The sequence below is a fragment of the Arachis stenosperma genome, chromosome 6, assembly GCF_014773155.1.
Source record: "Arachis stenosperma cultivar V10309 chromosome 6, arast.V10309.gnm1.PFL2, whole genome shotgun sequence".
Classification (NCBI taxonomy): Eukaryota; Viridiplantae; Streptophyta; class Magnoliopsida; order Fabales; family Fabaceae; genus Arachis; species Arachis stenosperma.
This window is the reverse complement of record NC_080382.1, coordinates 114,671,368-114,681,566: the sequence shown is the minus strand read 5'-3', so window position 1 is coordinate 114,681,566 and position 10,199 is coordinate 114,671,368. Positions and strand designations below refer to the sequence as shown.

General features: G+C 39.5%; 1 non-coding gene across 1 annotated transcript; it reads right to left on the bottom strand.

Moving 5' to 3' along the window:
- Positions 1–4,029: 4,029 nt before the first annotated feature.
- LOC130937572 (small nucleolar RNA R71) lies at positions 4,030–4,137 on the bottom strand. Its single transcript, XR_009068785.1, has one exon. It is a non-coding gene; the product is annotated as a small nucleolar RNA R71 (small nucleolar RNA).
- Between the last annotated feature and the right edge of the window lie 6,062 nt (positions 4,138–10,199).

Genomic DNA, 10,199 nt, shown 5'->3' with positions numbered 1-10,199 from the left:
TTTGGTAAGTTTGTGAGAGAAAAAGGGGGATGAGTGTTTTGTTCTGTTGGATTTTTTTATTCTATTTTTTTATTAATAATTTTTTCATTTAAAAAACCTAATTATAATAAGCTTAGTCATAAATATCTTTATTATAGCTAAAGTAAATCATAGGCAATCCTTACACCACATGCTTTGTTTCCTCTTGTAGATTTTTATCTATCACGTTTTGTTGCTTGTACACTCACTATTCACACAATAGAATAAGATCATGTACGATAATACTTTGACAAGCATTTCTCTATACATGTAGAACTGATTTTCTTTCTACAAAATAGTATGTATGATGAGCGGATAATTTATACGCTTTTTGGCATTGTTTTTAGTATGTTTCTAGTAGGATTTAGTTAGTTTTTAGTATATTTTTATTAGTTTTTAGTTAAAATTCACTTTTATGGACTTTACTATGAGTTTGTGTGTTTTTCTGTGATTTCAAGTATTTTCTGGATGAAATTGAGGGACCTGAGCAAAAATCTGATTCAGAGACTAAAAAGGACTGTAGATGCTGTTGGATTCTGACCTCCCTGCACTCGAAGTGGATTTTCTGGAGCTACAGAAGCCCAATTGGCGCGCTCTCAACGGCGTTGAAAGGTAGATATCCTGGGCTTTCCAGCAATGTATAATAGTTCATACTTTGCCCAAGATTTGATGGCCCAAACCGGCGTTCCAAATCAGCTCAAAACTGCCCGGCGTTAAACGCCGGAACTGGCACAAGAATGGGAGTTAAACGCCCAAACTGGCACAAAAGCTGGCGTTTAACTTCAAGAGAAGTCTCTGCACGAAAATGCTTCAATGCTCAGCCCAAGCACACACCAAGTGGGCCCGGAAGTGGATTTTTATGTCATTTACTCATTTCTGTAAACCCTAGGCTACTAGTTCTCTATAAATAAGACCTTTTATTATTGTATTTTCATCTTTAGATCTTTAGATCTTTGAATCTTTGGATCATTTTAGATCTTTTGATCACGTTTGGAGGCTGGCCTCTCGGCCATGCCTAGACCTTGTTCTTATGTATTTTCAACGGTGGAGTTTCTACACACCATAGATTAAGGTGTGGAGCTCTGCTGTACCTCGAGTATTAATGCAATTACTATTGTTCTTCTATTCAATTCAGCTTGTTCTTGTTCTAAGATATCACTTGTTCTTCAACTTGATGAATGTGATGATCCGTGACACTCATCATCATTCTCACCTATGAACGTGTGACTGTCAATCACCTCCGTTCTACCTTAGATTGGGTGGATATCTCTTGGATTCTTTAACTGGAATCTTCGTGGTATAAGCTAGAATTGATGGCTGCATTCAAGAGAATCCGGAAGGTCTAAACCTTGTCTGTGGTATTCTGAGTAGGATTCAATGATTGAATGACTGTGACGAGTTTCAAACTCCTGAAGGCTGGGCGTTAGTGACAGACGCAAAAGAATCACTGGATTCTATTCCAACCTGATTGAGAACCGACAGATGATTAGCCGTGCCATGACAGGGTGCGTTGAACATTTTCACTGAGAGGATGGGAGGTAGCCACTGACAACGGTGAAACCCTACATACAGCTTGCCATGGAAAGGAGTAAGAAGGATTGGATGAAGACAGTAGGAAAGCAGAGCGACGGAAGGAACACAGCATCTCCATACGCTTATCTGAAATTTCCACCAATGAATTGCATAAGTATCTCTATCTTCATCTTTATGTTTTATTCATACATCATCCATAACCATTTGAGTTTGCCTGACTAAGATTTACAAGGTGACCATAGCTTGCTTCATACCAACAATCTCTGTGGGATCGACCCTTACTCGCGTAAGGTTTATTACTTGGACGACCCAGTACACTTGCTGGTTAGTTGTGCGAAGTTGTGATAAATAGTTGAGATTACAATTTTGCCCACCAAGTTTTTGGCACCGTTGCCGGAGATTGTTCGAGTTTGGACAACTGACGGTTCATCTTGTTGCTTAGATTAGGTATTTTTCTTCAGAGTTCTTAAGAATGAATTCTAGTGTTTCAAGGTGATGTTCTTACCATCACCAAAGCTGATTGATTCTCATCAATTTAGCTCTTGAATGCAATGTCCTGCTGAAGCTTGACTAGCCATGTCTAATTTCTTTAGACTGAAGCTTTAGACTAACATTGCATGATTCCTGGAATTCTCATTAAGAATTTTGATATTTTTATTTTTCCTCTTCACTTAATTTTCGAAAAATCCAAAAAAAAAATTACAAAATCATAAAAACAAAAAATATTTTATGTTTCTTATTGAGACACTAGTCTCATGTTAAGTTTGGTGTCAATTGCATGTTTCTGTTCTTCTTGCATTCATCCATGTGTCTTAAGTGATCTTCAAGATGTTCTTGATGATTTCATTACTCTGATCTTTGAATTCTCTTGACTTGAGTGTTTTGTTGTTTCTCATGTGTATTCTCATTTTGTTAGTGTCAGTAGTATACAAACTGCTAAGTTTGGTGTATTGCATGCATTGTTATTTGATTTTAGTTGCATTTTGACTATTCCTCATTATTAAAAAATCCAAAAATATTTTTAATTTGTGTCTTTTCAAGTCAATAATACAGAGAATTGAAGATTCAGAATATACAGCAGAGGAATTATACAGAAAAAAGCTGGGCGTTCAAAACGCCCAGTGAAGAAGGCAAACTGGCGTTTAAACGCCAGCCAGGGTGCCTGGCTGGGCGTTTAACGCCCAAAAGGGTAGTGCTTTGGGCGTTAAACGCCAGAATGTGCACCATTCTGGGCGTTTAACGCCAGGATGGCACAAGAGGGAAGATTTTGTTTTCAAATCAATTTTTTTTTTTTAGTTTTCAAAATCTTTTCAAAATCAAATCTTTTTCAAATCAAATCTTTTCAATCAAATCTTTTTCAAAATCAATTTCTTTCCATCTTCAAAGATACTTGCTATCAATTAATGATTTGATTCAACATTTCAAGTATGTTGCCTTTTCTGTTGAGAAAGGTTTAATGTTTGAATCATATCTTTTCTTGTTAGCCAAGTTATTAATTTTTAAAATCAAATCTTTTTAAAATATTTTTCAAATCATATCTTCTCAATCACATCTTTTTAAAACCAATCATATCTTTTTAATCACATCTTTTTCAAAATAGTTTCAATCATATCTTTTTTATTTTCTAATTTCAAAATCTTTTTCAAAAATCACTTGATTTCTTTTCCACTCTTGGTTTTCGAAAATCAATTAGTATTTTTCAAAATGTTTTTAAAATCCTTTTAATTTATTTTCAAAAATTACTTCCCCTCTTCTCACATCCTTCTATTTATGGACTAACACTACTCCTCAATGCACAATTTGAACTCCATCTTTCATTGATAAGTTCGAATTCTTCTACTTCTGCTTTCTATTTTTCTTTTCCTCTGACACCTCAAGGAATCTCTATACTGTGACGTAGAGGATTCCATATTTTCTTGTTTTCTTCTCTTTCATATGAGCAGGAGCAAAGACAAAAGCATTCTTGTTGAGGCTGACCCTGAACCTGAAAGGACTTTGAAGCGAAAGCTAAGAGAAGCTAAGGCACAACTCTCTGTAGAAGACCTAACAAAAATCTTCAAAGAAGAAGAACCCATGGCAGCCGAAAACAACAACAATGCCAACAATGCAAGGAAGGTGCTGGGTGACTTTACTGAACCTACTCCCGACTTCTATGGGAGAAGCATCTCTATCCCTGCCATTGGAGCAAACAACTTTGAGCTTAAGCCTCAATTAGTTTCTCTGATGCAACAGAATTGCAAGTTCCATGGACTTCCATTGGAAGATCCTCATTAGTTTTTAGCTGAGTTCTTGCAAATCTGTGACAATGTCAAGACTAATGGGGTTGACCCTAAGGTCTACAGACTTATGCTATTCCCTTTTGCTGTAAGAGACAGAGCTAGAATATGGTTGGACTCACAACCTAAAGAAAGCCTGAACTTTTGGGAAAAGCTAGTCAATGCCTTCTTGGCAAAGTTCTTTCCACCTCAAAAATTGAGTAAGCTTAGAATGGAAGTCCAAACCTTCAGACAGAAGGAAGGAGAATCCCTCTATGAAGCTTGGGAAAGATACAAACAATTAATCAGAAAGTGTCCCTCTGATATGCTTTCTGAATGGAGCATCATATGTATTTTCTATGATGGTCTGTCTGAACTGTCCAAGATGTCTTTGGATAGCTCTGCTGGAGGATCTCTTCATCTGAAGAAGACGCCTACAGATGCTCAAGAACTAATTGAAATGGTTGCAAATAACCAATTCATGTACACTTCTGAAAGGAATCCTGTGAACAATGGGACAAATCAGAAGAAAGGAGTTCTTGAGATTGATACTCTGAATGCCATATTGGCTCAGAACAAAATATTGACCCAGCAAGTCAATATGATTTCTCAAAGTCTGTCTGGAATGCAAAATGCACCAAGCAGTACTAAGGAAGCTTCATCTGAAGAAGAAGCTTATGATCCTGAGAACCCTTCAATGGAAGAGGTGAATTACATGGGAGAACCCTATGGAAATACCTATAATCCTTCATGGAGAAATCATCCAAATCTTTCATGGAAGGATCAACAGAGACCTCAACAAAGTTTCAACAATAATAATGGTGGAAGAAACAGGTTTAGCAATAGCAAGCCTTTTCCATCATCTTCTCAGCAACAGACAGAGAATTCTAAGCAGAGTAACTCTGACTTAGCAACCATGGTCTCTGATCTAATCAAAACCACTCAAAGTTTCATGACTGAAACAAGGTCCTCCATTAGAAACTTGGAGGCACAAGTGGGTCAGCTGAGCAAGAAAATTACTGAACTCCCTCCTAGTACTCTTCCAAGCAATACAGAAGAAAATCCAAAAGGAGAGTGCAAGGCCATCAACATGGCCGAATTTGGAGAGGAGGGAGAGGCAGTGAACGCCACTGAGGAAGACCTCAATGGACGTCCACTGGCCTCCAATGAGTTCCCTAATGAGGAACCATGGGAATCTGAGGCTCCCACTGAGACCATAGAGATTCCATTGAATTTACTTCTGCCATTCATGAGCTCTGATGAGTATTCTTCCTCTGAAGAGGATGAGGATGTCACTGAAGAGCAAGTTGCTAAATACCTTGGAGCAATCATGAAGCTAAATGACAAGTTATTTGATAATGAGACTTGGGAGGATGAACCCCCTTTGCTCACCAAAGAATTAGATGACTTGTCTAGGCAGAAACTACCTCAAAAGAAACAAGATCCTGGGAAGTTCTCAATACCTTGTGCCATAGGCACCATGACCTTCAACAAGGCCTTGTGTGACCTAGGGTCAAGTGTAAACCTCATGCCTCTCTCTGTAATGGAGAAGTTAGGGATCTTTGAGGTGCAAGCTGCAAAAATCTCACTAGAGATGGCAGACAATTCAAGAAAACAAGCTTATGGACTTGTAGAGGATGTTCTGGTAAAAGTTGAAGACCATTACATCCCTGCTGATTTCATAGTCCTAAAGATTGGGAAGTGCATGGATGAATCCATCATCCTTGGCAGACCCTTCCTAGCCACAGCAAAGGTTGTGATTGATGTTGATAGAGGAGAATTGATCATTCAAGTGAATGAAGAATCCTTTGTGTTCAAGGCTCAAGGATATCCCCCTGTCACCATGGAGAGAAAGCATGAAGAGCTTCTCTCAAAACAGAGTCAAACAGAGCCCCCACAGTCAAACTCTAAGTTTGGTGTTGGGAGGCCACAACCAACTTCTAAGTTTGGTGTTGAACCCCCACATTCAAACTCTAAGTTTGGTGTTGGGAGGTTCCAACATTGCTCTGAGTATCTGTGAGGCTCCATGAGAGCCCACTGTCAAGCTAATGACCTTAAAGAAGCGCTTGTTGGGAGGCAACCCAATCTTATTATATTTATCTATCCTCTTTTGTTATTTTATGTTTTCTGTAGGTTGATGATCATGAGAAGTCACAAAATCAATTGAAAAAGCAAAAACAGAAAGAAAAATAGAAGGAAAAACAGCACACCCTGGAGGAGAACTTGCTAGCGTTTAAACGCCAGTAAGGCTAGCAGATGGGCGTTTAACACCCAGTATGGCACCATTCTGGGCGTTTAACGCCAGAAAGGGGCACCAGACTGGCGTTAAACGCCAGGAAAGGGCAAGAAGTTGGCGTTAAACGCCAGAAATGGGCACCAGCCCGGCGTTTAACGCCAGAATTGGCACAGGGAGCAATTTTGCTCGCCACTTGGTGCAGGGATGACTTTTCCTTGACACCTCAGGATCTGTGGGCCCCACAGGATCCCCACCTACCCCACCACTCTCTCTCTTCTTCACCCATTCACCAATCACTTCAACACCTCTTCCCCAAAAACCCTTCACCTATCAAATCCCATCTTTCTCTTCACCACTCACATCCATCCTTCATAAAACCCCACCTACCTTACCATTCAAATTTAAACCACTTTCCCTCCCAAACCCACCCTCCCATAACCGAACCCTAACCCTTTCCCCACCCCTATATAAACCCATCTTCACTCATTCATTTTCACACAACCTAAACACTACTTCTCCCCCTTTGGCCGAACCACAAAGCCATTTCCATCTCCTTCATTTCTTCTTCTTCTACTCTCTTCTTTTCTCTTTTGCTTGAGGACGAGCAAACCTTTTAAGTTTGGTGTGGTAAAAGCATTGCTTTTTGTTTTTCCATAACCATTTATGGCATCCAAGGCCGGAGAAACCTCTAGAAAGAGAAAAGGGAAGGCAAAAGCTTCCACCTCCGAGTCATGGAAGATGGAGAGATTCATCTCAAGGGTGCATCAAGACCACTTCTATGAAGTTGTGGCCTTGAAGAAGGTGATCCCCGAGGTCCCTTTTAAACTCAAAAAGAGTGAATATTCGGAGATCCGACATGAGATCCGAAGAAGATGTTGGGAAGTTCTTACCAACTCCATTCAACAAGTCAGAATCTTAATGGTTCAAGAGTTCTATGCCAATGCATGGATCACCAAGAACCATGATCAAAGTATGAACCCGGACCCAAAGAATTGGCTTACTATGGTTCGGGGGAAATACTTGGATTTTAGTCCGGAAAATGTAACGTTGGCATTCAACTTGCCCATGATGCAAGGAGATGAACACCCATACACTAGAAGGGTCAACTTTGATCAAAGGTTGGACCAAGTCCTCACAGTCATTTGTGAAGAGGGCGCCCAATGGAAGAGAGATTCAAGAGGAAAGCCGGTTCAACTGAGAAGGCATGACCTCAAGCCTGTGGCTAGGGGATGGTTGGAGTTTATCCAACGCTCAATCATTCCCACTAGCAACCGGTCCGAAGTTACTATAGACCGGGCTATCATGATTCATAACATCATGATTGGAGAAGAAATAGAAGTTCATGAGGTTATATCCCAAGAACTTTATAAGGTGGCGGACAAGTCCTCTACCTTGGCAAGGTTAGCCTTTTCTCATCTCATTTGTCACCTCTGTTATTCAGTTGGAGTTGACATAGAGGGAGACATCCCCATTGATGAGGACAAGCCCATTACTAAGAAGAGGATGGAGCAAACAAGAGACCCCTCTCATCATCAAAATCCTGAGATGCCTCAAGGGATGCACTTTCCTCCACAAAACTATTGGGAGCAAATCAACACCTCCCTAGGAGAATTAAGTTCCAACATGGGACAACTAAGGGTGGAGCACCAAGAACATTCCATCCTCCTCCATGAAATTAGAGAAGACCAAAGAATCATGAGAGAGGAGCAACAAAGACAAGGAAGAGACATTGAGGAGCTCAAGCACTCCATAAGATCTTCAAGAGGAAGAACAAGCCACCATCACTAAGGTGGACCCGTTCTTTAATTTCCTTGTTCTCTATTTTCTTGTTTTTCGAATTTTCATGCTTATGTTTATCTATGTTTGTGTCTCATGATCATTAGTGTCTTAGTGTCTATGCCTTAAAGTTATGAATGTCCTATGAATCCATCACCTTTCTTAAATGAAAAATATTCTTAATTGAAAAAGAGAAGAATTGCATGAATTTTAAATTTTATAACAGATTAATTATTTTGATGTGGTGGCAATATTTTGGTTTCTGAATGTATGCTTAAACAGTGCATAAATCTTTTGAATTTGTTGTTCATGAATGTTGGCTCTTGAAAGAATGATGAAAAAGGAGACATGTTACTGAGGATCTGAAAAATCATAAAAATGATTCTTGAAGCAAGAAAAAGCAGTGAATACAAAAAAAAGAGAAAAAAAAGGTGAGTAATACTGGAAGACAGAGTGCTTTGGGCATGTATGTTACTGGAAGACATGCAAAGCTGAGTCACAATCTGAAAAGGTTCACCCAATTATATGTCTGTGGCATGTATGTATCCGGTGGTAATACTGGAAGACAGAGTGCTTTGGGCCACGGCCAAGATTCATAAAGTAGCTGTGTTAAAGAATCATCATACTTAACTAGGAGAATCAATGACACTATCTGGATTCTGAGTTCCTAAAGAAGCCAATCATTCTGAATTTCAAAGGATATAGTGAGATGCCAAAACTGTTCAGAGGCAAAAAGCTAAAAGGCCCGCTCATCTAATTAATACTGATCTTCATAGATATTTTTGGAGTTCATTGCATATTCTCTTCTTTTTATCTTATTTGATTTTCAGTTGCTTGAGGACAAGCAACAATTTAAGTTTGGTGTTATGATGAGCGGATAATTTATACGCTTTTTGGCATTGTTTTTAGTATGTTTCTAGTAGGATTTAGTTAGTTTTTAGTATATTTTTATTAGTTTTTAGTTAAAATTCACTTTTCTGGACTTTATTATGAGTTTGTGTGTTTTTCTGTGATTTCAGGTATTTTCTGGCTGAAATTGAGGGACCTGAGGAAAAATCTGATTCAGAGACTAAAAAGGACTGCAGATGCTGTTGGATTCTGACCTCCCTTCACTCGAAGTAGATTTTCTGGAGCTACAGAAGCCCAATTAGCGCGCTCTCAACGGCGTTGGAAAGTAGACATCCTGGGCTTTCCAGCAATGTATAATAGTTTATACTTTGCCCAAGATTTGTTGGCCCAAACCGGCGTTCCAAATCAGCTCAAAACTGCCCAGCGTTAAACGCCGGAACTGGCACAAGAATGGGAGGTAAACGCCCAAACTGGCACAAAAGCTGGCGTTTAACTTCAAGAGAAGTCTCTGCACGAAAATGCTTCAATGCTCAGCCCAAGCACACACCAAGTGGGCCCGGAAGTGGATTTTTATGTCATTTACTCATTTCTGTAAACCCTAGGCTACTAGTTCTCTATAAATAAGACCTTTTACTATTGTATTTTCATCTTTAGATCTTTAGATCTTTAGATCTTTGAATCTTTGGATCATTTTAGATCTTTTGATCACGTTTGGAGGCTGGCCTCTCGGCCATGCCTAGACCTTGTTCTTATGTATTTTCAACGGTGGAGTTTCTACACACCATAGATTAAGGTGTGGAGCTCTGCTGTACCTCGAGTATTAATGCAATTACTATTGTTCTTCTATTCAATTCAGCTTGTTCCTGTTCTAAGATATCACTTGTTCTTCAACTTGATGAATGTGATGATCCGTGACACTCATCATCATTCTCACCTATGAACGTGTGACTGTCAATCACCTCCGTTCTACCTTAGATTGGGTGGATATCTCTTGAATTCTTTAACCAGAATCTTCGTGGTATAAGCTAGAATTGATGGCTGCATTCAAGAGAATCCGGAAGGTCTAAACCTTGTCTGTGGTATTCTGAGTAGGATTCAATGATTGAATGACTGTGACGAGCTTCAAACTCCTGAAGGCTGGGCGTTAGTGACAGACGCAAAAGAATCACTGGATTCTATTCCAACCTGATTGAGAACCGACAGATGATTAGCCGTGCCGTGACAGGGTGCGTTGAACATTTTCACTGAGAGGATCGGAGGTAGCCACTGACAACGGTGAAACCCTACATACAGCTTGCCATGGAAAGGAGTAAGAAGGATTGGATGAAGACAGTAGGAAAGCAGAGAGACGGAAGGAACACAGCATCTCCATACGCTTATCTGAAATTCCCACCAATGAATTGCATAAGTATCTCTATCTTTATCTTTATGTTTTATTCATACATCATCCATAACCATTTGAGTTTGCCTGACGAAGATTTACAAGGTGACCATAGCTTGCTTCATACCAACAATCTCTGTGGGATCGACCC